General features: G+C 42.6%; 2 long non-coding RNA genes and 1 other non-coding gene across 3 annotated transcripts in view; 2 read left to right on the forward strand and 1 right to left on the reverse strand.

The window, feature by feature from the left end:
• Positions 1 to 394: 394 nt before the first annotated feature.
• Positions 395 to 25921, reverse strand: part of LOC145546756 (uncharacterized) — a 45838-nt gene continuing 20311 nt past the window's right edge. The window contains exon 2 of the long non-coding RNA XR_014083237.1: positions 395 to 2907. This is a non-coding gene — a long non-coding RNA (uncharacterized LOC145546756). The remainder of the gene's footprint in view (positions 2908 to 25921) is intronic.
• LOC145546754 (uncharacterized) lies at positions 2212 to 4882 on the forward strand. Its single transcript, XR_014083235.1, has 2 exons — positions 2212 to 2593; positions 2742 to 4882. It is a non-coding gene; the product is annotated as an uncharacterized LOC145546754 (long non-coding RNA).
• TRNAE-UUC (transfer RNA glutamic acid (anticodon UUC)) lies at positions 23331 to 23402 on the forward strand. Its single transcript has one exon. It is a non-coding gene; the product is annotated as a tRNA-Glu (tRNA).

Raw genomic sequence — 25921 nt, forward strand, 5'->3', positions numbered from 1 at the left:
AGCCTGGGGGTTTACAGTCCATGGGTTGTGAAAGAGTTGGACATTACTTACCGGCTTAACTTTTATCTTGCGGTTCTCCCAGGAAGATGGCTTATAGTGTTCAAGATATAGCCTTATACTATTTTGCTGAACTGAACTGTTCAATGTGGGTGGCAAACCCATGGGGCAATGGGGAATTCGCAGGTGATCTTCAGAGTCACAAGCGAAACAGCGCCTACCATCTTATATGGTAATGCTTATACCCCAAATTGGATAAATCTTGTAAATTTGGTGCAAGGCTCTTTAAGACAACTCTAGGAATTCTCTGACGGTTCAGTGGTTGGGACTCCACACTTCCACTGCAGAAGGCACAGGTTTGATCCCTGGTTAATGGCAAATAGATGAGGAAACAGTAGAAATGGTGGCTGACTTTAATTTTTTGGGCTCCAAAATCACTGCAGATGGTGACTGCAGCCATGAAATTAAAAGACGCTTACTCCTTGGAAGGAAAGTTATGACCAACCTAGACAGCATATTAAAAAGCAGAGACATTACTTTGCCAACAAAGGTCCATCTAGTCAAGGCTATGGTTTTTCCAGTAGTCATGTATGGATGTGACAGTTGGGACTATAAAGAAAACTGAGTGCCGAAGAATTGATGCTTTTGAACTGTGGTGTTGGACAAGACTCTTGAGAGTCCCTTGGACTGCAAGGAGATCCAACCAGTCCATCCTAAAGGAGATCAGTCCTGGGTGTTCATTGGAAGAAATGTTGAAGCTGAAACTCCAATACTTTGGCCACCTGATGTGAAGAGCTGACTCATTGGAAAAGACCCTGATGCTGGGAAAGATTGGGGGCAGGAGGAGAAGGGGACGACAGAGGATGAGATGGCTGGATTGCATCACCGACTCAATGGACATGAGTTTGGGTAAACTCTGGGAGTTGGTGATAGACAGGGAGGCCTGGCGTGCTGCGATTCATGGGGTCACAAAGAGTCGGACATAACTGAGCAACTGAACTGAACTGGGGAACTAAGATCCTGGAAGCCACACAGCATTGCCAAAAAAAAAAAAAAAGACCTTGTCCGCTCAGAATGTGTACATGGAGTCTTCCCTAGACCCCATTCCTTGAATCAGTTCATGCCCCCTCTTTCCCTGGAAGAAAATCTACCAGTTATTAATGGAAATAGGTGATTTTCATACCTGCTTGCCAACTCTCTCTCGCAAACTGACCGATTTTCTGAGATTCTCAAGGACACAATCTGGCAGTCTCCCATCTGTCGACTAGCTCAGATTTTTTAGTGACAAAACCATGTTTCAAGCCAGGATGTCCTGACAGGAAACCTGAGAAAGGCCACACTCCTTCTTCCTGCCGCTGTGTTTTGTATGGATCTGTGGAAGCCACAATGGTGCAGTAGCTTCTGGCTACTTCTTTCAGTCTGTGGTGTTCATTATCCTCAACCTGGTTGGGGTTTTCCCTGAGAATAAGCCAGGATAGATGAATCTCATGGTGTCGTTCCTGGGGATGCTGTACATGTGTAAAACGTGGGCCTACAGTCTCTGTCGTGCCTTCTGCTCTGCGTTCCCAGCATGTAGCAGCACTCGCGCAGTGACAGTGTTCCAGCCCAGTCTTCTGCGGGGGCGGAGCGGGTTATATGGTTCTAGACGCCTGATTCCTTGCCAAGCTCAACGTTGCTGAGAATGACTTGCTTTTTGACTCACATTTGATTTGAGCAGAATCTTTCATTGAACGCACCTGGCATACATCTCAAATTTCCTGCATATTAGCCAAGGAATTCTAGCTACTGAAAGCTGAACACTATGACACTGTTATAACTAATTAACACCCTGAAAGGTTAGTGAATCTTGTGTGGATTACATTACCCAGAGTTTGAACTCTTGCTATGATCTTTATAATGTAAAAGCTATTTCTCAAGTCTTTAAAAAGGGAGAAGCTAGAGAAAACCATCCCTGTAAATCATATTTCTGAACACAGCTAACCATGAAAATGTTCACAACTTAGTGATATAGTCGATACCTTGCAAATGGATTTAAAAGAACAAAACAAATGAGTCCAGACACATTTATGAGCTGAAGATGTCCTAACAAGGGATTAGAGATTGAGGGCCAGAGCTGGATCTCACATTTGTTTTTGTCCCTAGCACAGGGCCTCAGACAGCCATGGATTCACATTAGGTGTCAATTGACAGTCACTGAATTACTAAATGGAAATTTACTGGGGCTCTCTGCTCTGCTAAACTCAACACACAATTAGTCCTGCCCCATGGGATTCTTAGCAAGAGCAGATATTTTATGAGAGCTGTCAGTCCAAGTTGATTGGCTAGACAAAGTGAAACCAAGGGATCGTGTTTAAAACCAAGTACATTTACTTGGTTAAATTTTTATAACTGAGATGTTCTACTTTGGGTGAAACTGGACAAAATGACCCCTAACTTGAGGTTTGTAGGTTTAGGAAAATACAGTTGTTTTTTGGGTTTTTTTTTAAGACACTGAAATGAACCCAGCAGGCCAGCTGGCAGGAAGTCAGACTGCGGTCCTTGCCTCAGAGGATGACACAGGCCAAAGGAGAGAAGGAAAACAAGGCAGCCAGAGCAAGTAAGTCATTTTGCAAAGCTTTGCAGAGCTTTCCAGGTTTTTCTGGAAAAAGGAAGAAAAGAAAGAGGAAAGGGCAGGAAGAGGATTGATTAATAGCTGGCTACAGAAATGCTGATGAGTGGCTTTGTGTTGATTTTGTTTTCCTAAGTTAGGAGTAAGAAAAGAGGGCGTGCTTGGCCTGGCACTGCTTGCAGGCCAGGCCATCTTCCTGATCTCTGTGTTGATGCTGTTGTTCCAGTCGCTGGAGGAGTCCTGAGGCCTGCTACCCCATGTGTCTCATTGAAAAGCGGATGCAGACTGCCTTCCGAAGACGTCTAAGGCATGTGGAAGAACAGAAAGGACAAAGTTTTGTTTTATTTTATTTTGCTTTTAAAATGTTTATGTGTATTTACTTTCTTGAATTGGTAATTCATATACATGGCTCAAAACTAAAATAGTATAAAAAGATATATAACAAAAAGTCGGCACAACTGAGCGACTGAACTGAACTGACTGAACAAAAAGTCTCTCTCCTGTTCCTGTACCCCATCTGCCCATTTCCCCCATCCTAAATAGAAAACTCTGTTACTAGGTTTTGTTTATCCCACTAGTGATGTTTCTGTGCATGTGTGTACATGCTCAGTCTCTCAGTCATGTCTGACTCTTTGCAACTCCATGGACCATGGCCTGCCAGGATCCTTGGTCCATGGAATTTTCCAGGCAAGAATACTGGATACTGGAGTGACTGCCATTTCCTACTCCAGGAGATCTTTCCAACCCAGGGATTGAACCTGTGTCTCCTGCATTGGCAGGCAGATTCTTTACCACTGGGCCACCTGAGAAGCCTTTTATGCATATACAAGCTAAAACTTATTTTCTTCTTTACTCCATTCTAACAAATTGTGCCATGCTATATAAACCTCTGCACCTTGTTGGGTTCCCCATTCCCCACCCCCACTTAACACTATATCTTGGAAACATTTCCTTCTACATGTACAGAGAACATTCTCAGTTTTATTTTTGTGGCTGCAGAGTTTTATACTGTATGAATGTAGTGTAATTTATCTGGTTCCCCTGAAGGAGGTTTAGGTTATTTCCATTGTTTTGGTATTATGAATAAGGGCATGGACCCTAAAAACACATGTGACTTCAAATCCTAGTCTGATGCTTGACTTTAGGCCTTCATTGCCTCATCTGTAAAGTGGGGATTCTTTTATATTTTTATTATCTGTCTCATAACATTATTGTGAAAGATTAAGTAATATATAAAGAACTTGAGAAATAGTAGGTACCCAGTGAAACCAATATATTATACCTTGCAACCAAGCATATATATTTTAGCTTGTATATGCATAAAAGGCGTCTCAGGTGGCTCAGTGGTAAAGCATAGATGGAATTTTATCTTGAAAAAGAAGATACTTTGATTACTCCTAATTAGAGTAATCACATAAATTTAAATACTTTTTTCAGAACCAATGTATATTTATTATTTTAAAAAATGCAGATAAGTAAAACGAGGAAAATACAGGTAGCCTATAATGGCGCTAGTGGTAAAGAACCTGCCTGCCAATTCAGGAGACATAAGAGACGTGGGTTTGATCCCTGGGTTGGAAGGAAGAAGATCCACTGGAAGAGGGTGTGGCAACCCACTCCAGTATTCTTGCCTGGAGAATCCCTGGGGCAGAGGAGCCTGGCAGGCTACAGTCCATAGGGTCGCAAAGAGTTGGACATGACTGAAGTGACTCAGCACATAATTGTACCCCTGAAAAAAATTACTGATATGTTTTGATCTGTCTTTTGAGTTATTTCTCTAACCAAATGTGTATATAGTATAAAATTCTGAATGGAATGGTGCAGTACACACTTTTTTATAACCTGCCTTCGTCAATTAACAGTGCTTGCAATTATCTCTCCATGTCATAAAATATTTTTCTCATTGTTTTTAATGACTGCTTAGTATGTCATCCTTTGGATTTATAATAATTTATAATTTATTAAAAATTCTCTCTGGGTAGAGAATTTACTTATACATAAATATTTAATCTCTATAGAATTAATGGTGATTCATGATATGAGTTAAGTAATCTAAATTATTATTATTTTTTTACAAATGGTTAATTAGCAACTTGCCTGACATCCTATATTGAACAAGCCATACTTACCCCACCAGTTTGAAATGCTATCTTAATCATATTCTAAATCCTTATATAAGCATAGATAGAATTGATTTTAGATTTTATTCTATTCTGTAGATTGACTTCTCTATTCCCATGTAGTAATCACAATTTCATTAAAGCACACTTAAATATCTACTGGTATAAATCCTTCTTCATTACAATTCTTTTTTTTTTTTTCAAGAATGTTTTGGCCATTTTAATTTTCTTATTTTTCTCAAAATGTTAGAATAAATTTTCCAGATTCTAGAAAAGTGGAATTGGATGAAAAATTGAATTGTATTTAATTTAAACATCCTTTTGGGGGATGTTTTTGTTTCCTATGGCTGCTATAACAAATGACCAGACTTTATGGCTTAACAACAACAGTAATGAATTCTTGTAGTTCTGAAGGCCAAAAGTCTGAAACCTGTGTCACTGAGTCAAACTCAAAGTGTCAGCAATGCCACACTCCATCTGGAAGCTGGAGGGGACAATCCGTTCATTGCCTCTTCTAGTTTCTGGTGGCTACTGGCCTTCCTTGACTTTGAAGATACTTTGATTGCTCCTAATTAAATAGGAATGCATGTGTGCTAAGTCTTGTCCAACTATTTTCATCCAGGGATTGAACCCAGGTCTCCCGCATTGCAGGCAGATGCTTTACCATCTGAGGGGACCATTTTTCAGTTTCCCACGGGGAAAAATTGACATCTTTATAATTGGGATATTGTGATTTATTATAATAAAAAAGTATATTTTGTCTTCATCCCATTTCTAAAACCCTTGGAATTTCTAAATGATAAGAGCAGGGCTTCTCTGGTGGCTCAGTGGTAAAGAACGCAGGAGACACAAGTTTGATCCCTGGTCCAGGAAGGTCCCACATACCACAGAACAGCTAAGCCTGTGTCCCACAACTATTGAGTCTGTGCTCTAGAGCCCAGGAGCCACAACTTATGAGCCCATGTGCCACAACTACTTTGCTGCCTGTGCAGCAATGAAGCCTGTGAGCTGTGGAGCCCATGCTCTGAAACAAGAGAAGCCGCTACAATGAGAAGCCTGTGCACCCACCACAAAAAGATAGTGCCCTCTGGTCACCGCAACTAGCAAAAAGTCTGTGCAGCAATGAAGACCCAGCACAGCCAAAACTAAATTAAAAAAAAAAAATTATTAAAAAGAATAAACACTTTTATGTAATAAGATCAAAAAAGGTGTCTTGATATACATAACAATCCCTTTTGAACCACACTGGAGTTTATGTTAATAAGGTGGCTTCTGGAAAGCATCTAAAGATGAGGGCTGGTTGCTAGGGGAACAAACCATGTGATTAGAAGGTTGGAACTTTCAGTCCCAGTCACCCAGAAGGGGAGAGGGGCTGGAGGTTAAATCAGTCACCAAAGACCAATGATTTAGTCAATCATACCTATGTAATGAAGCCTCCATAAAAAGTCCAAAAGGATGAGATTTGGAGAGCTTCCAGTTTGGTTAATCAGAATTTTCTACTTGCCAGGAGGGTGGCATATGCCATACTCCATGGGGACAAAAATTACTGTGTTTTGGACCCTTCTAAACATTGTCCCAGGCATCTCTCTTTTTCTTTTTTCTTTTTTTTGGTAGTAGAGCACTTTTATTTTATTCTTATTATATATTTTTTTAATTTTATGTATTTATTTTTGGCCACACTGGGTCTTCACTGCTCTGCTCAGGCTTTCTCTAGTTGCAGTGGGCTCTGGCTCCTCTTTGTTGTGGCGCTCTAGCTTCTCATAGTGGCTTCTTTTATTGTGGAGCATGGGCTCTAGGTGTTTGCGGTTCTGTAGTTATGGCACAAGGCCTAGTTGCTCCAAGGCAAGTGGAATCTTCCTGAACTAGAGATCAAATCTGTGTCCACTGCATTGGCAGGCAGATTCTTATGTACTGTACAACAGGGAAGTTCATATTAATTCTGTTTTATGTTTTGGTTTTTTGGCCACAAGGCAGGTAAGATCTTAGCTCCCCACCCAGGAATTGAATGCATGCCCCTGTGCTGGAAGGTGTAGTCATAACCACTGGACCAACGGGGAAGTCCCTCCCATCTCTTCAAATGGCTGTTCATTCCTATCCTTTAAAATCTTTCATAATAAATTAGTAATCTAATAAGTAAATTGTATTCCTGAGTTCTATGACCCACTGTAGTAAAGTAATTGAATCAAAGGAGCAGGTGATGAGAACCTTCAATTTATAGCTGGTCACTCAGAAGCATAGGTAAGAATCTGGACTTGGAATTGGTGTCTGAAGTGGGAGCAGTCTTGTGGACTGAGCCCTTAACCTATGGGATCTAACACCACCTCCTAGAAGATAGTGTCAGAATTATTTGTTGTTGGTGTCCACTGAGAATTAAAGAAGTGTTTGGTGGCATTGGAAACACAGACATTGGAATAATCATTTTTCCATGCAAATCAGAATGTTCCTCTAAATATCCTTTTAAGTCTTTGGGTAATGTTTGAGAGCTTTCTTCACATAGGCTCTGGATGTTTTTGAGGGTTTTTTTTTAAACCATTATATTTTCTAACTGTATGTTATTGGCATATAGAAAAATCTATCATTTTTTGTATATTTATTTTGTAGATATTTTATAACTGAGATATACATAATTAACAATTTCTCTATTAATGCTAGGTGATTTTTCAGAAAATTTTCTAGTATTTTCAGGTAATGTAGCATATCATCTGCAAATATTGATACTTTTGTCTTCTTTCAAATATCTAGAGCTCTTATTTCTATTTCTTGTCTTACTGCAGTGGCTAGAATTTATAGAAAAAATGTTTTAAAATAATGAGCATTCTTTCCCTGTTTTAGACTTTAAAGGAGTAACTCTAGAATTACTCCATTAAGTATGATCAAGGGACTTCCCTGGTGATCCAGTGGTTAAGAATCTGCCTTCAAAGACAGGGAATGAGGGTTTGATCCTTGATTGGGGAACTAAAATCCCACATGCTTCGGGACAACAAAGCCTACACACCCCAACTAGAAGCCTGAGTGATGCAGTGAAGACCCAGTGCAGCCAAAAATAATAATAATAATAATAAATTGAAAGTTTTTTAAACAGTATAATCAAACTATTGGTTTGAAAACTTTTACAAGAAGATTCTATGATCTTCTAATCATAAAGAGGTCTTCCATCAATGCCTTTGCTTCTAAATTTGAAATTAATTAGATCAGTGCTAAACAAGCAAACAGGTGACACTAGTGGTAAAGAACCCTCGTGCCATTGCAGGAGACATGAGATGCAGATTTGATCCCTGGGTTGTGAAGATTGCCTGCAGAAGGGCATGGCAACCCACTCCAGTATTCTGGCCTGGAGAATTCTATGGACAGAGGAACCTGGTGGGCTATAGTCCATAGAGTCACAAAGAGTTGGACATGACTGAAGTGACTCAGCACACACCCAAACAAACACAACTGATTTACTCTTTCCTCCTTTGTTTTACCCTGCTTTCAAGCAAGAAGTGCCTGCTCTGTATCCTATACTTTGTTGTTGTTTTAGTCATTAAGTCATGTCTGATTCTTTTGCAACCCAATGACTGTAGCCCTCCAGGCTCCCAGGCAAGAATACTGGAGTGAGTTGCCATTTCCTTCTCCAGGGAATCTTCCGGACCGAGCCATTGAGCCAGTGTCTCCTGCATTGACAGGCAGATTCTTTACCACTGAGCCACAGGGCCTCATATATCACAAACACATAAAATAATAAATTATTTAAAGAACTCACAGGAATCTTTGTCACTGAGTATCTTGTATTCAGTGCCAGTCCAGTCCCACTCATAACCCTAAATATCTACTCTTATTACTAACTGTATTCAAGCCTTTAGAAACCCTCTTCTCCATCTGTTAACCTGTGTTCTCAAAACAAAAGGGGACTGCGACCAAATGCAATGAAGGTTGTGGGTTGTGTGCCTCTATGTTGGAAGATTGCTTTGGCATTCAGGGAGGATATGAGGAACAGACCACTTTATTATTAAGAGAAAAAACAAATTAAGGACTTCCCTGGCAGTCCAGTGGTTGGACTTTGTGCTTCCACTGCAGAGGGCAGGAATTCAATCCCTAGGCAAGGAACTAAGATCCTACATGCCACAAAGTTCAGCCAAAGACATAAATAAACATATTGAAACTATTTAAAAAAAAATAATTGTTGGATCCTTCTCAGATGGCAGAGGTATTAGTTTCCTATTGCAGCTATAACAAATTACCATAAACTTAATGGCTTAAAACGACACAAGTTTATTATCTTACAGTTCTGGAGGTCAGAAGTCCTAAAACTGAGGTGTTAGCAGGTCTCTGTTTCTTCTGGAAGCTCTAAAAGATAATCTGACTCCTCCCCTTTTTCTAATTTCTAGAGGCCAAGTATATTTCTTGGCTATGGCCCTATCCTCCATCTTTAAAGCCAGTGATGTAGCATCTTCCAATCTCTCTATCTTTCTCTCTCTGACCTTCCTGCCTTCTTCTCATATGAACCTTTGTGATTACACTGGGCCCACAAAGATAATCCCCCCTATTTCATGATCCTTACCATAATCATACCTGTAAACTCTCTCTTGCCATAAAAAGTAACATGTTCACAAGTTCTGGAGATTAGGATAAGACCTTCTCTACCATCAATATACCATAGTAGAGATACAACAGATTCCTGAAAAATAAAGTATGGTTTCCCAGTAGTGCAGATGATCAATTTTCTTTCTTCTTCTTGTTCATGGTTACAGATGTACTCATAACTTACCAAATATTCACAGCATTGCACATGACAGTTTAGGAAATGAACTTTTTCAATATGAAAAGACTCATTACTCCTAAATTTTCATAAATGTATCTGTGATGTGCATAATTCTTTGTCAAGTCAATATATATATATATAATCCTAGAATTATAAATAGTTCTAGTTTTATAGAAATTAATATGTCATTCTGTTTAAACTATTTGTTAAAAATTAAATATAAGTTTGGATTCACCTTAATGTATTTAAATGTTTGATATTCATTAATTATGATTTATATTTTTCCTTTTAATATTTAAAAAACTTTAAAATTATTTTCTTGGCCACATCGTACAGGATGTGGGATCTTAGTTCCCCGACCAAGGACTGAACCCTCACCCCTTGCAGTGGAAGCTCAGAGTTCTAACCACTAGGCTGCCAAGGAAGGCCCTTAACTTTAATATTTTTCAGTGTCTTAGAAGAAATATTATTTGTGAAAACTTGAAAAATAATTTAAGTTTTTTATTTTTTATATTTTACATTCGTTAAAATTTAAGTATTTATTTATGTTTGGCTCTGCTGGGTCTTGGTTGCTGCTTGTAGGCTGTTTCTAATTGTGGCAAGCAGAGGCTTCTCACTGTGGTAGCTTCTCCTGTTGGGAAGCACTGGCTCTAGGAGCTCAGGCTTCAGTAGTTCTGGCACACAGGCTCAGTTGCTCTGTGGCCTGTGGAATCTTCCTGAATCAAACCCGTGTCCCCTACCACCAGGGAAGTCTGGTGAAATTAATCTTAATAATATATTTTATTTACCAATGTATCCAAAATATTATCATTTCAATATATAATAAATATATTATATTTATTATATAATAATAAATATATTATTTATTTATATAATAAACTATTGCCACAACTATTGAGCTCACGTACCACAACTATGGAAGCCCGTGTGCCCTAGAGCCCATGCTCCACAACAAGAAAAACCACTGCAGTGCCCATGCACCGTAACTAGGTAAAAGGCCACGCAACAACGAAAATTCAGAATAGTCAAAAAGAAATTTTTAAAAATTATTTTTTAAAAAAGAATTATGTTTCTGTTTATTTTATTACTTTGTATTGCTAGTCTTATCAAGGTGTACCCCAATTTATGTAAAATTAGTTAAATTCAGTCAACTTTGGTGAAACTTTCAGTTGTATAAAACCATACTTCGTATTTTATGATTTTGTTTTTATGAAGCTATGTGGCATTTGGTAAAGGGGCCTCCATTTACACCCTTGTCCCTAGCCCTACTCGTGCTAGGACTGGGCCAGATGACTGTCTCCACCATGTGACCAGGTGCAACTGGAGGGGAGAATCTTTAGGCAACTTAGAAGAAGCCTTCAATAGCAGTGCTTACCACTGTGCTTTCTTATTCCTGAGGAGCTCCCCATGTTCCCTCTGTGATTCTCCTCAATTGTTTCCCTTTCAATGAATAAATATTATTGACTAAATAAATTCACATAGGTTATTTTTGCTATCTGTCAAACCTTTCACATATATATCTACTTGATATACAGTAAATGCCATGAGGAAGGAAACAGCAGATAAGGAAACAGGCTGAGAAAGATTAGGTGACCTAAGTGTAACAGTTAATAACCAGGGCTTCTCATTCTAAATTGTTATTTTTTCTATTTCATTTTGTTGCGATTCCATACAAGGCTCTGTGCTAGGCCCTGGAAGATGTAGCCATGGGAAATCAACTCTTTTTGCCTCAATCTTATGCTTCATTCCCTGGAGAAGGAGGAAATGGCCTGTGTTGATGAAAAATAGAATATGTGGCAAAGGACCGGCCTGTTTTGATGAGCCCTTAGATGTCAACTTCGGGATTCTGTATTTTATTCTGGTGATGGGATGAATCCCTGAAGACTTTGCAGACAAGAAAAAGGCCTGCTGGGAGCTCTGCATTAAAAAGAGGAAAAGTCAGGGACTTCCCTATTGATCCAGTGGTTAAGAATCCATCTGCCAATGCAGGGGACACAGGTTCAGGTAAGCCTGTGCATCACAAATATTGAGCCCACGCTCTAGAGAAAGACTGCAGCAACGAAGACCTAGTGCAGCCATAAATAAATAAATAGTGCTTGGCAGCCCACTCCAGTACTCTTGCCTGGAAAATCCCATGGACGGAGGAGCCTGGTAGGCTACAGTCCATGGAGTTGCTAAGAGGCGAACACGACTGAGCGACTTCACTTTCACTTTTCCCTTGCATGCACTGGAGAAGGAAATGGCAACCCACTCCAGTATTCTTGCCTGGAGAATCGCAGGGATGGCGGAGCCTGGTGGGCTGCTGTCTATGGGGTCGCACAGAGTTGGACATGACTGAAGCGACTTAGCAGCAGCAGCAGCAGCAGCTTTAAAAAAATAGTATATAAATAGTCAATTTGTGTGTGTGTGGTCAGTCGTGTCTGACTCTTTGTGACCCCATGAACTGTAGCTCGCCAGGCTCCTCTGTCCATGGGATTTTCCAGGCAAGAATACTGGAGTGGGTTACCATTTCCTACCCCAGAGGATCTTCCCAACCCAAGGATCGAACCCAAGTCTCTTGCATTTCCTGCATGGGCAGGTGGATTCTTTACCACTGTGGCACCTGGGAAAATACTCAGTAGAATATTAAATAAAAAAAAAAAATAGGAAAAGCCAGGAGCATGGGAACCAGAGAAAAGGCTTTTTAACAGTCCAGGAGAGACTCAGCCAGGGTGGAGGCAGGAATGAAAATAAAGAGACATCTGTGGGACACAGCCTGGCTGTAGAATCTATGGAAACTGATCACTGATTGGCCGTGGAAGGTCAGGGGCATGGGTAAAGTCAAACAAACCATACTTTTTATCTTGGGAAAGAGTGTTTTTGTTCACATAAGCATTGCAGTCACAAGGATAAGGTGGTCAAGAGGGGTAAGGCAGGAGGGAGTACTAGTGACGGAAAGTTATAGAAGTGTTTTCTTGGATTATATTGAGTTACTGTGGGACATCCAGGTACAAATAACTGGTCAGTTGTTGGAAAATCAGTTCTGTAGCTCAGGAGAGAGTTTTCGACTGAGGGTAGGATTTAAGAGACTTCCGCACTATAGTGGCATTGGAGTTATGGGAGTGAAGCAAGGCATGCGGGAGAAAAGAAGAGGACCAAAGGAAAAAGCCTCAGGAGAGGGCATCTTTGCGAACCAAGAGGAAAAAGAGGAGGAAGTCAGGGAGGTGGAAGAGTAGCCAGGGAAAGGGGAGGTCCTTTGTGAGTGACGAACCTGAAAACAGACACCAGGAGTCTTACCCTTTTGTCCCCCACATCCATCACTATGCTTGGCATACAGCAGGCACGACTGAGTGAATAAACAAATGAATGAACCAGAAGAGAGATATATTCCCCCACCCTACCCACCCACCCCCAATAAAAAAGGAAAAAAGGCTTTTCAGAAGAAGATGGTTAATAATATAAATGCTGCTGAGAGGAAAGGAATATTGACCAATAAGAGGCTCTCGGCTTTCTCCCTCTTCTTTTTCTCAAAACTCAAGTGGTCACAGGAACATGTTCCAGGTGGGACAGAGGTGACCATAGTGACCAGACAGGAGAGAACTGTCTCAGGGAAGAGTTGAACCCTAAGGACACTGGGGACTAGGGAGCTGTTGGAAAGGATACCAAATGAGGCCCACCTAGTGCCTTCCAAACCCTCCACCCCCACCCTCCTCTTTGGTTCATGTAGTTGCCGGTATTTGGGTGCTGGGCCCTTCCCTCTGAGTCAGGAAAGAATCATTTCTAATCCTTTGGCTCTCTAAAATGAGGGACCTGTGTTGGGCTCCCAGTGAATGGGGGAAGCAGGGAACACCCACATATGGAAGCCAGCTTTACATGGAGTGAGGCACGTTGGTCCCTGGACTGTAACTGAAGACATCCCCAGCCCTGGCTTCTGACATAACTATCTTTTAGAATGTTTACTGAATGTTCAGAAGGCTTTTCCCTCCAAGGTGGGGCCTGGAAGTGCCTCAAGAGAGGCATTTTGTGATGCAATAAAGCAGGGTTTCAATTAACCATCCTCTCTCCTATTTGGGCCCCTGAACAGTCTAGGAACTTCCTAGAAGTGTATGAAGGGAGACAGAATAGGGTCACCGCCGAAGACTGGCCAGCCAATCCACAGAGATTCCCCATGGTGTCAACTCACCTCAGGGCTTAGTCAGACTGGCCCTCAGCCTTGCCTGGCTTGAGACCTCATGTATTAACACACAGAGTGGATCAGCTCTCTGGGGACTGATTCATTAATCCAACTCTCAGATACCCATGTACGGGCAGGGATGATATTTTGACCTCCTAACCAACTTATTTTTTTTCCTGTTTCCTGTAACCCTCCCTCCCTTTGAGATGACTGCACCACTGAGGCATCTTTCACCTCAAGGCTCCTGCCATAGAGCAGAATGCAGAGACCCGAAGCCTGACTTAGATCAGTCTGAGGGAGTTTCTTCATAGATCAAGTTTCCCCAGACTGAAAAGTGCAGGACCCCAGGCACCTGTGGAGGGTCCACACTTGCCCCTTGAGTATTCTCATGCCTGAGAGTGCAACAAAAAAAAAGCAAACACCATAACAGGTTGGCAGAGACTGCAGAAGAAAGGAAAAAGCTTTTTTCCTTCTTTTATGAAAAAGAGATCCCACATTTTCATTTCTCACTGGGTCCCCCAAATACATAGCTGAACCTGCTGAAAGATAGAGCATTCCTGAAGGAGTTAGCCAAAGTCTAAGAATATTCTGGGGGTTTTGTGGCTTAAGTAAGAATGTCAGTTAGCCCTGCCCAAATTTGGAACAATGTTGGGACTATTTCAACCTACAGGAAATGTCAACAATAGAGGTGAAGGACTGTTACCAAAGCAAATATGTAGTGACTGCACAAGGGATAAGTAAACATAAATCAAACTTGCCAAAAAGTGTTTGTGGCTATTCAGCTTCGTTTGGAAGAGGGACGACGTGGATAGAAAGGCTGTCTGGCTAGCTTCCCCTTGAAGCCAGAACTCTGCTTGTTTACCCTGATAATCTAGGAGTATACCTGAGGATTGAAACTTCAGAAAATCTGGATGTGAATAAAGAGTTGATCTCCCCAACTCATCTTCAAAATTAGGTGCCACTGAATTCTGGTTGTTGCCAATTTGTTACTGAGCAATGGTATCATGTTTATTTTCATTCAGTTCCTAGAATAGCTGAACTTATTTCAAATGGGTCTTCCTTAAAAAAAGAAAAAAACCAGATATTAGTGTCCTTTTTTGAATTCTCCACTTAAATTCTTCATATTCATTTGCAAGCACTTCCTACATATTGAAAACAATATTTTGCTTATCATATGTGTTGCAAATAAGTTTTCCCAGTTTGTCCATTTCTTTTAACTGTCCCTCTGGACTGTCTCCAAAGCACAACATCCGATGGGAATGAATGAAGTCACAATAACAATAATACCAAAATTCATTAATTCAAATTAATAATCATCTAATTTACCACTAATAATCATCTACATTTACTGAGTACGTACTAAATGCTTCATGCACCATTGAAAGTGTTACTGAAAGTGTTACTCAGTCCTGTTCCACTCTGTGGGACCCTATGGACTATGGCCAGCCAGGCTCCTCTGTTCATGGGATTTCCAAGGCAAGAATACTGCAGTGGGTTGCCATTTCCTTCTCCAGGGAATCTTCCTGACCCAGGGATGGAACCTGGGTCTCCTGCATGGCAGGCAGACACTTTAACGTCTGAGCCAACAGGGAAGCCCCATGTACCATTAATCTTTACAATGACTCTATAGGGTGGGTACTACTGTTAGTTCCATTTTATAGATGAAGAAACAGGTGAAAGAAGACAAGTAATTTGTGTTTACACAGCCTAGTAAGGGATGAAATATGGGTCTTGATACCTGTCTGACACCCACCCCAGGTTCTAACCCTGGAGTGTCCAATACAGTAGCCATATGTGGCTATTGAGCACTTATGTGACCTCCCCAATCTTGAAGCCCAAGGATGAAAGAATGAAATATGTCTCATTAATTTTTAAATTGATTATATGTTGTAATAATATTTTTACTACATTGGACTATGTAAAATGTTTTACTGCTTTGAAATTTTTGTTAATGTGGTTACTAGAAAACTTTATTTCATTTTATTTATTTACATTCTTGGCCACCCCACTTGGCTTGCAGGATCTTAGTTCCCCCAGCAGAGATTGAACCTACGCCCTAGGCAGTGAGAGCAGAGTCCTAACCACTGGACCGTCAGAGAATTCACTATTTTACTTTTTTTTGTTTGTTTTCCTTTTTTAAACAGAAAAATTTAAATATGAATCACTTTACATTTTTATCGACAAGACAGTTCTAACTGCTTTCCTCCACTCCCATCCTTCACTTGGGTGTAGTCTTTGCAGTCCCATGATTATTTTCCAGCTGCACGCTGTTGGCTTCTCTTTTTTTGATGGTGTAAATAACGAACATTTATTTCTCACAGTTTTGGAGTCTGAGAATCCCAAGATCAACGTGCTAGCAGATTCAGTGTCTAGTGACAACCCTCTTCCTGGCTTGCAGATGGTAAACCATCTTCTTGCTGTGTCCTCAGATGGAGGAAAGCAAGCCTTTTTATAAATTTGTTAAAATTGAAACCTCTAGGATTTTGTGTATTTTCTTAATGTTTGCCTTCCTTTTATTAATTTTTAAAATATGCATTAAAATGGTAAATTTTAGGTTATGTACATTTTACCGCAAAAAAAAAAAATTAATGAAGTCCTCATACACAACATGAGTGAATATTGAAAACGTTATGCAAAGCAAAATAAACCTGACGCAAAAGGCCAAATATTGTGCGATTCCTGACAGGAGATACCTAGAACGGGCAAATTTGTAAAGATGGAGAAAGTAGATGAGAGGTTACCAGGAGCTGAGGCGGGGGGGGATAAAAAAGAAAAAAAAAGAAAAAGGGGTGCGGAACAAAGGGCTGCTGGGCGGCCGGGGATCGGGGCGGCGGGGCTCCGCGCCCGAGGCAGGCATCTTTGTCCGGGCGGGAGGCGGCGGCGGCCCGGCGGCAGAAGGCGCGGCACCCGAGCAGAGAAGCGCCGACCGCGGGGGAACGCCAGCCCGGGCGCAGGGTCCGACCGACCGGCGGCACAACAAGGCGAGCGAGGCAGGGCCCCAGCCCCCGCCCGCGCACCCTCCCCCTGCCCTTCCGCAGGGGCAGGCGGCGCACGCGCCCTGCCCTCTCCCGGTCCTCCTTAACAAAGAGCCGGGAGGAAGCCGTTACCGAAGCCCAAGAATTGGAAATAAAGCTGCCGGGCCCTCCCTCTGCACTGGTGCGCCTCGGCCTGCGCCCTGGGCCCCTTGGCCTCAGGGACTTTACCGCGGATCTCGGGTACTGGGTGGTTTCTGCTTTTGTTTAGCACTTGCTCTTTTTTACTGTGTAAGTAGGAAGGAGTGCCCCCTCTCCCTTCCTCATCTTCCACGATCCCAATTTTAACCTACATACTTCCGTGACTTTCCCCATGACCACGTAAAATCTCTCTCTCTCTCTCTCACACACACACACACACATGCATGCACACACGGCACTTCCTTTTGTTTTCCAAAATGGCATCATATAATATATACCGCTCTGCATCTTTTCTCCCAGTTGGGATTCACTTAATATTAATCCACGGCATGAAGGGACCTCCTGCCAGAACTTAACGAGTTCTGTCGTTTTACCACCGTAAACGGTGCTGCCTTGAATGTCAAGCCCCGAGAGCAGGAGCAATTCCGCTTTTCACCAGGGAAAAAGAGGTCGTTCTCCCCAGGTCCACGAGCGTGTTGCTGGCCCGCCGGGTGTCAGCGCCACGCCCGCTTTCTAAGCGGAATCCGCGGGCAACACTCCCTCCATTTTCTTCCTTCCCACCCTGCTCCACCTAAACGTCTTCCTCCTCCCTGGCAACCCGACTTCCTTGGGGGGCCTCGGAGCTCTCCTCCCACTCCCGGGCCACGGTTCACTATCCCCTCCCCCTCACATTTTCAAGGTGCTCAAGTCTCCCCTTCCGAAGGAAAAAAGAACCATTACTCCTTTGTGTTATTTTCTTACTTCTTTGCTTCCATTTTCTATACAACTTGAAAACCTTTTTCTAATTATTTTGCTATTAGATATTACATGCCCGTGGCTCATCATCCAAAGGTATATCTGAAAGGGAGAGACCAGACAGACCCCTGTCTGCTAAACACCCATTTTTCTCCCAAGGCCCTGAGTGATACTACTTTTTTGTGTATTTTTCCAGAACAATTATAGCAACGTATATATCTTTCACAAACAGTAGCCAGAGGTGCAGACTGCTCTGCAATGCTGCAGGATTTTTTTGAAGTCTACCTTGTCTCTCTGGCTCTTCACTGACTTCTCCCCCCCAACCCCCGCACCCCCCCTCACACCGTCAAGCTGCCTTCTCTGAGGGGCTGGAAACTCAGATCTAGTCCCTTCTCCATTCCCTCCCTTATCTGATCGGGTCCTGGCTGTGTGACCTTTGCAATATTTATCTCTCAGTTCCCTCCTCTTTGTTCCTCTGACTCCTCCTTCTTCGGACCTCCTCTGTCACCTTGCCAGGCCACTGCGGTAGCCTCCTGGCTCTCTCCTCCCAAGGTCTGGTGCTGATCTCTCATTTTGCTGCAGGTCCGTGATCCATCAAAAAGACTATGCCACGGAAATGGCCCCTTAGATTCAGGAGATCGATCAAGTTTACTGCAGGGAAGAAGCACTGGCTTGGGTGACCAGAGGCTAGGGTAGAATCAAGAACCTGCCCTTTCTTCGCCTCCTACTGCCTTCAGCAAATTCCTTCCCATCTCTGGTTTCCTCAGCAGCTGAGCTCCAAGGCCCTCTGGCTCTAACCTCTGTGAGGCTACAATTACCATTCCATTCCTCTCAGCCCCTGGACAAGGCGATGGCACCCCACTCCAGTACTCTTGCCTGGAAAATCCCATGGACAGAGGAGCCTGGTAGGCTGCAGTCCCTGGGGTCCCAAAGAGTCGGACACGACTGAGCGACTTCACTTTCACTTTTCACTTTCATGCTTTGGAGAAGGAAATGCAACCCACTCCATTGTTCTTGCTGGAGAATCCCAGGGACGGCGGAGCCTGGTGGGTTGCCGTCTATGGGGTCGCACAGAGTCGGACATGACTGAAGCGACTTAGCAGCAGCAGCAGCCTCTCAACCCCACCCCACCTACCTCTCTCTGTGCTGCTCCTTTCTGCAATCAGCCACACTTTCCTTTCGCTCTCACTGCGCCTCTGGAAAGTCCCCCTCCTTACTCTAAATATCCAGATCCTACTCCTCTTCAGAGACCTGACTTTTAGTCATTTTTCGCCAAAAACCTCCACAGTGTCCCCCCATGAGAGAAACTGCTTTGTCCTTGCAAAGCCCATGTTGGTGCTACTTTATCTGTATGTCTTCAATGGCATTCACCACACTGCTTTGTAGAGTTGTTCCATACCTGTCCTTCTACTGCTGTCTGTCCATCTCTTCCCCCAGGAACCCCTAGCCTAATACTTTGCATATGGTAGAAGATGTGGTTTTAGGAGTCCCAAGACCTGGGCCCAAGTCTAAGTTCTGACACTCAATAATTGTTGTACTGAACATGTCATGTAGCCTTTCTGAGCCTCATTTCTCCAAATGTAAAATGGGAATAGCAGCCTGTTTCATAGTGTTGTTCTGTCCATTAGATGACATGGGGGAAAGAGGTTTATGAACTGTAGAGCTATATACAGATCTAAATAATAATAGTAAAGACAAATATAACTCAGATACTGGCAAGAGTGATTGCCCTTCCAAAGAAGAATGTTTTTAAAAAAGTAGAGAAATCTTTGAAAAATCAAAGAGCTTTTCCTCTTGGTTGTAGTCTCAAAATTTGGGGATTGCATTCTAATTCAGTTCAGTTCAGTTGCTCAGTCGTGTCCCACTCTTTGCGACCGCATGAACCGCAGCACGCCAGGCCTCCCTGTCCATCACCAACTCCCAGAGTTCACCCAAACCCATGTCCATTGTGTCACTGATGCCGTCCAACCATCTCATCTTCTGTCGTCCCCTTCTCCTCCTGCCCTCAATCTTTCCCAACATCAGGGTCTTTTCCAGTGAGTCAGCTCTTCGCATCAGGTGGCCAAAGTATTGGAGTTTGAGCTTCAACATCAGTTCTTCCAATGAACACCCAGGACTGATCTCCTTTAGGATGGACTGGTTGGATCTCCTTGCAGTCCAAGGGACTCGCAAGAGTCTTCTCCAACACCACAGTTCAAAAGCATCAATTCTTCTGTGCTTAGCTTTCATTATAGTCCAACCCTCACATCCATACATGACCACTGGAAAAACCATAGCCTTGACTAGATGGACCTTTGTTGGCAAAGTAATGTCTCTGCTTTTTAATATGCTGTCTAGGCTGGTCATAACTTTCCTTCCAAGGAGTAAGGATCTTTTAATTTCATGGCTGCAATCACCATCTGCAGTGATTTTGGAGCCCAGAAAAATAAAGTCAGCCACTGTTTCCACTGTTTCCCCATTTATTTCCCATGAAGTGATGGGACGGGATGCCGTGATCTTATATATGGTATTTAATATGAAGTAAAAGCTAGAAATACTCTACACTTTAACAATGGGGGAGTGATTCAAGGATGGTTAGGTAACAAGAATAATATGTGATCATCAAACTTGTATTTTTGAAGAATGTGTAATGACATGGAAAACTAGTCATAATTTGACTTGAAAGCTTATCAACCAGGATACTAAACAGAGTGGAGCAGAGGTGTAAGAGGGAAAGAGGCTTTCTCCATTTCTCTTTGTAACTTTTTATTAGACCTCCAAATCAGGAGCCTGCTGCCAGAGAACTTGGGATACATTCCTGGGCCATGGCTTATACAAATAGTTCACTCCCTGCCTCCCCAGAGTTTGGGCTTCAGGATGGATGAACCAGGAGCCCAGTGCCTCAGGGGAGGCCACGGTCTATCCCAGATCCAGGGCCAGCATTTGGCCTGCCTGTGTCCCCCTGGCTGACATTCCAGGTCTTCTCTCCACCACTTCTTCCAGCTGAACTATGGCCTCCAGACAAATAGAACCCTCCAGGGCCTGCTTTGACAGTTTCCAGACTAGGTTTACAGGACCACTCCCTCCAGTCAAAATGCAGGCTCCACACAAAAAATCTGGAGAACTACACTCCAAAAATGAATAAGCAAAAATGAGCCATCGCAGGGGCTTGGGAGAGCTAAAGGGACTCCAGAGAGTAGGTAGCATTTCTGCTAGCCATGGAAGGAATTTGGCAATGGGAGATATTAAAATAAAGCCCTGTGATTGTTACCTTACCCATATTTTATATCCCAGAGCGGGGGAGGAGAGATGTTTTGTTTAAAATGTCTTTCTTGCTGATGACAACTTTTATTATAGAAAATAAAACAAAGATTAAAGAAGAGAGTCTCCTATAACCTATGACCAATGTAGAGCTGTGGTTTTCAACCCTGGTTAGCATCTCCTTGGGAAGCTTTTAAGAAATATCATGAACTATCTTCATGCAGACAATCTGATTCACTTGGGATGAAGTGGGGTTCCCACGTACACACACACTCTCACACACAAACACACATAAACCAACATCTCACCCTATCCATTAGCAAATCCTGCCAGTTTACCTTCAAAATATATTTAGGATATGAACACTTCTTACCATTTCCTCTGCCATCATCCTGGTCCAAGTCACTGCCTTCTGCCTGGGTTATTGCTGTAGTTGTCTAACTATCTCCAGTTTCTATCTTCTGCCCCCATGCCTGACTCCAAAGTCTGTTGTCTACATTGCACTCTGCAGAGTGATCCTTTAAAAGCATAATTCAGGTCGTGTCCCTTCTCTACTCAAAAATCCCATTATGGCTCCCTGACTCATTCAAAGTAAAAGGCAAATCCTTAGAGTGGCTATAATGGCCTATATGACCTGACCTGGCTGCTTCACTGACTGATCGTCTCTCCCCTCTTTGTTCACTGAGTTCCAGCCCCACGTCCCCTTTGCTGTTCCTCCAGCATAGCAAGTGTGTTGATGCCTCAGGACCTTTGCACTTGCTCCCTTCTGCCTAGACTCCTTTGGTATTTCTCCCCTTTCCTTCAGGTCTCTGACAAGTGTTAATCCATTAGAGGGGTCTTCCCTGACTACCCTCATGGAGAAGAAAAGGCAACCCACTCGAGTAGTCTTGCCTGGGAAATCCCATGGACAGAGGAGCCCGATGGGCTACAGTCCATGAGGTTGCAAAGAGTCGGACACAACTGAGCAAGCAGCCAGTTCCTGACTACGCTAAATAAACTTGCAAAGTACCCCCCTCACCCACACTCCCTATACTCTTATCTGCTTTACTTTTCTCCAGGAGTTTTCACCACCACACTTATCTATATTGTTAATCCCACGTGCCAACTTAGTCTAAAAAGTCCCTCATGAAAACAGCTTTTCTGCTTCTATCTCAAACCTCTCTTTCCATTTATTTTCAAAGTCCCATTGTCTGCCTTTTCCTAATCCTGTGTTCCCCAAACTTCTCCTTCCTCCTGCCTTCACTTGTCAGCTCAGGAAAATGAACTCCAAAGGAGTTATCAGCCTTCCAGCCCCACAAATGGCCCAGACTCTAAGCCCAGGCTGGACTTAACTAGGACACTCTGCTATGCATGTTATTTATTTCAGTTTTTACACAAAGGAGATCTTAACATTCCTATTGTTGGACAGTTAGGGTGTTTTCCAAGTTTCTACTATTGTAGCAACCTTGAACACACCCATCATTGTTTCCTTGAGATAAATTATTTGAAGAGGAATTATTGAGTCAAAGGGTACATGATATTCAAGGCTTCTGGTGGGGATTGCCAATTTTTCCTCCAGTTTATCTAATTATAGTCCCACCAGCTGTATGTGATGCCTTTTACATTCTTACATCTTTGACAAAACTGGGTATTTAAAAAACACCGGGAGGTGAAAAAAATATTTTGTTGTAAGTAACATTATTGGTGAAGTTGGACATCTTTGCATTTCTCTCCCTTTTTTGAACGATTTGCCTCTGCCCTTTTTCCTTCTATTGGAATATGCAGACTTTTATTTATAACCATTTAAAAAATGTATTTTATTGAAGTATAGTTGATTTACAGTGTTGTGTTAGTATAGTCATTTTTATATTAAGAACATGACTCTGAAATGTGTGCAAGTATTTTTTTAATTTGTTTTTTACCTTTCAATTCTATTTTATACTTTAAAAAAATAATTTAATTAATTACTTAATTTTTATTTATTTTTGGCTGTGCTGTGTCTCCGTTGGTGCGTGGACTTTTCTCTAGTTGTGCTGCGCAGGCTTCCCATTGCAGTGGTTTCTCTGGCTGTGGAGCACGGGCTCTAGGGCACGCAGGCTTCAGTAATTGCCACTCCTGGGCTCCAGAACACAGGCTCAATAGTTGTGGCCCACAGGCTTAGTTGCTCCACGGCATGTGAGATCCTCTCTGACCAGGGATCCAACCCGTGTCTCCTGCATTGGCTGGTGGATTCTTTACCACTGAGCCACCAGGGAAACCCTCTCTTTTATACTTTTTAATGCAGAAAATTTAGAAATATTTTTAAAACCAAGTTTCTAAATCTTTTCTTTCCAGCTTTTGGTTTTGGTTTCATGCTTCTACGTGGCAAGTTTTAAATAACCCCCATGATATTCCCTGACAGCTGAGACCTAGTATAAAATGCAGAGGATTATAAACATAGGCATTCCAGCTCTCAATCCACCTAGCCAGTGGCTTTTAAACTTTTTTTTAAAACTGACTTGTTGTAAAAAAAAAAAAAGGGAGGGTTTACATTCCAAGCCACTACCCTCAAAAATGTTTATTTAAAAAAATTATTTTAGGGAAGTACCTGGTGGTCCAGTGGTTAGGACTCAGCACCTTCATTGCTAGGGCCCAGGTTCAATCCCTGGCCAGGGAACTAAGATCCCGCATGGCGTGGTCAAAAGTTTTTTTAAAAATAAAAAAGTATCAGTCTTAGTAAATTGACTTAGTGCATCAGTGAAGCCTGACCCAGAGTTTGTAAAACACAGATCAGAACCACGAAGAGGCTGCTTTTCTCTCTCCTCAAATCTTACCCACTTCCATGCCACTTTCACTCATCTCCCACGCCCAGGGGTGACGGAGAGGCCAGACAATCATCAATCCATAGAGAACACTGAAGACCTTGTGTATAAGCACTGAAGCTGAACTAAGCTTTGATTGACATCTAACAGGCAAAAGCAAAAACTGGTTTTGGATTTCAATCCTGAGGTTTAGAATCAAGTTTTCTCTAGTTCCATGGTCCTGAAACCCTTACCTTAACTATACTCACTTTAACGTAGTCCTAGAAAACCCCTCTTGTCTACTGTGTAATCCGGGATTTGGCAACAAATGGTCAACAGGATCTGCTCCAGCTCAGCTGTTCTTGCAATCAGAGCACAGGAAAAGGGTGACACTATTTTCTTGGGCAAAGAAACTAATCTGATGCAGTCTTTAAAGGTACCTTTGTATGGAGAAGTCAGCCCTTCTGTGTAAAGGTGGAGAATCATTAGGTAACATACTCTGGGGTCAGAAGACTGAATTCAAGTTCTCATTCTGTCTGGGATTCCCCAAGATTCTGTTCTAGGGCCAAGTCAGAACTCCTCTGTGTCTCATTTTTCTCATCCATCAGTAGTTGTAATAACAGCTTTCTCAGGATTGTAGAGACATGCAGTTGAACCAGCAGTAAGGTGTTGTGCAAGGGTAGTTGTTGCTGCTGCGGGTTCACTCACAGGCCCCTTCCTGACTTTGAAAGGCTGGCCATTTAATGTGGTTAGTGATCTGTGCCTATAAGCTGAACTTGAGTTAGAGTTAATGGTTCTAATAACCTTAAATGAGTTTTAGAATTTAGGCCAGGCTTGGTTATTGCTAAACGAGACTGGCTGTGGGGGCAGGTTTCGATGCAATGAGCCCAAACACACAGCTAAATGGAGTCAAATGCATGAAATACATAGTATTTGTCTTTTTCAGAGAGCCCTCTGGGGTTCCTGGAGAGTGAACACAGCCTGCCACCCAGACAGCTCTGAGCTTTCTAGATTGTAGTAGGCCTTCATTTCTTCCTCCCCTGAGCAGCCCTCTTTGGAAGGCAAACCCCAGAGGAGACACCTTGGCACAGGTGAGATGAATTTTAACAGCTTTTGAGAAGTCCACTGAGGTTAAAATTGCAGATATGCTGCCAAAGTTTGCAACTCCGAATAATGATGAAACCATGAATGGAACAATATGCAAAGCTTAGGCTGAATTTATATAGCTCAGAGCATTTCCACAGGGGCCTCTCAGGGTGACAGGGTACTCCTGATGCCTTCTTCCCTCCCCCAGAAAATTTCCTTCTAGGGACACACCTAGACGTCTGCCTGGCCCACAGGGATTCCCCCACTTCTCTGAGAAGAGAGCCAGCACCCAGGATGAGCCCCAGTAGCCAAGTCTGGGGTCCAGAACTCCATTTCCCTGGCCGAGCTAATTGATAGATCTGGAGACACCTAGATAACATATTTAAAAGCAGAGACATTACTTTGCCAACAAAGGTCCGTCTAGTCAAGGCTATGGTTTTTCCAGTGATCATGTATGGATGTGAGAGTTGGACTATAAAGAAAGCTGAGCACCAAAGAATTGATGCTTTTGAACTGTGGTGTTGGAGAAGACTCTTGAGAGTCCCTTGGACTGCAAGGAGATCCAACCAGTCCATCCTAAAGGAGATCAGTCCTGGGTGTTCATTGGAAGGACTGATGTTGAAGCTGAAACTCCAATACTTTGGCCACCTCATGCGAAGAATTGACTCATTGGAAAAGACCCTAATGCTGGGAAGGATTGGGGGCAGGAGAAGAAGGGGACGACAGAGGATGAGATGGTTGGATGGCATCACTAACTCGATGGACATGGGTTTGGGTAAACTCCAGGAGTTGGTGATGGACAGGGAGGCCTGGTGTGCTGCGATTCATGGGGTCGCAAAGAGTCAGACACGACTGAGCGACTGAACTGAACTGAACCCAGGCAGGAAACCAGATTCTCCTTCCTGAGAATTTGAAACCTGAACAGAGAGTCTCTGAGCCTGGCAAGCTCAAGTGTGTGTCACATGAACCGCTGCATTCTAGAGAGAAGGTCCCCTAGCCGCCTGGTTCCTGCCAGTCTGGCCCTGTTTGTTAGTCGTTCCTTCAGTTCTCTGAGCCCCTAGTCTCCTTCCAGTAAAGTCCTATTTGGATCAGGCAGTCAAAGTTGTTTTGGGAAAACAAAACAAAAACCATACAAACTACTATGTATAAAATAAATAAGCAACAAGGATATATTGTATAGGGAATGTAGCCAGTATTTTACAATAACTTTAAATGGAGTGTAATCTATAAACATTTTGAATCACTAAGTTGTATACCTGAAACAAATATAATATTGTAAATCAACTATACCTCAATAAAAATGGCACAA

The sequence above is a fragment of the Giraffa tippelskirchi genome, chromosome 4 (assembly GCF_054371585.1).
Source record: "Giraffa tippelskirchi isolate mGirTip1 chromosome 4, T2T-mGirTip1v1.2.pri, whole genome shotgun sequence".
NCBI lineage: Eukaryota > Metazoa > Chordata > Mammalia > Artiodactyla > Giraffidae > Giraffa > Giraffa tippelskirchi.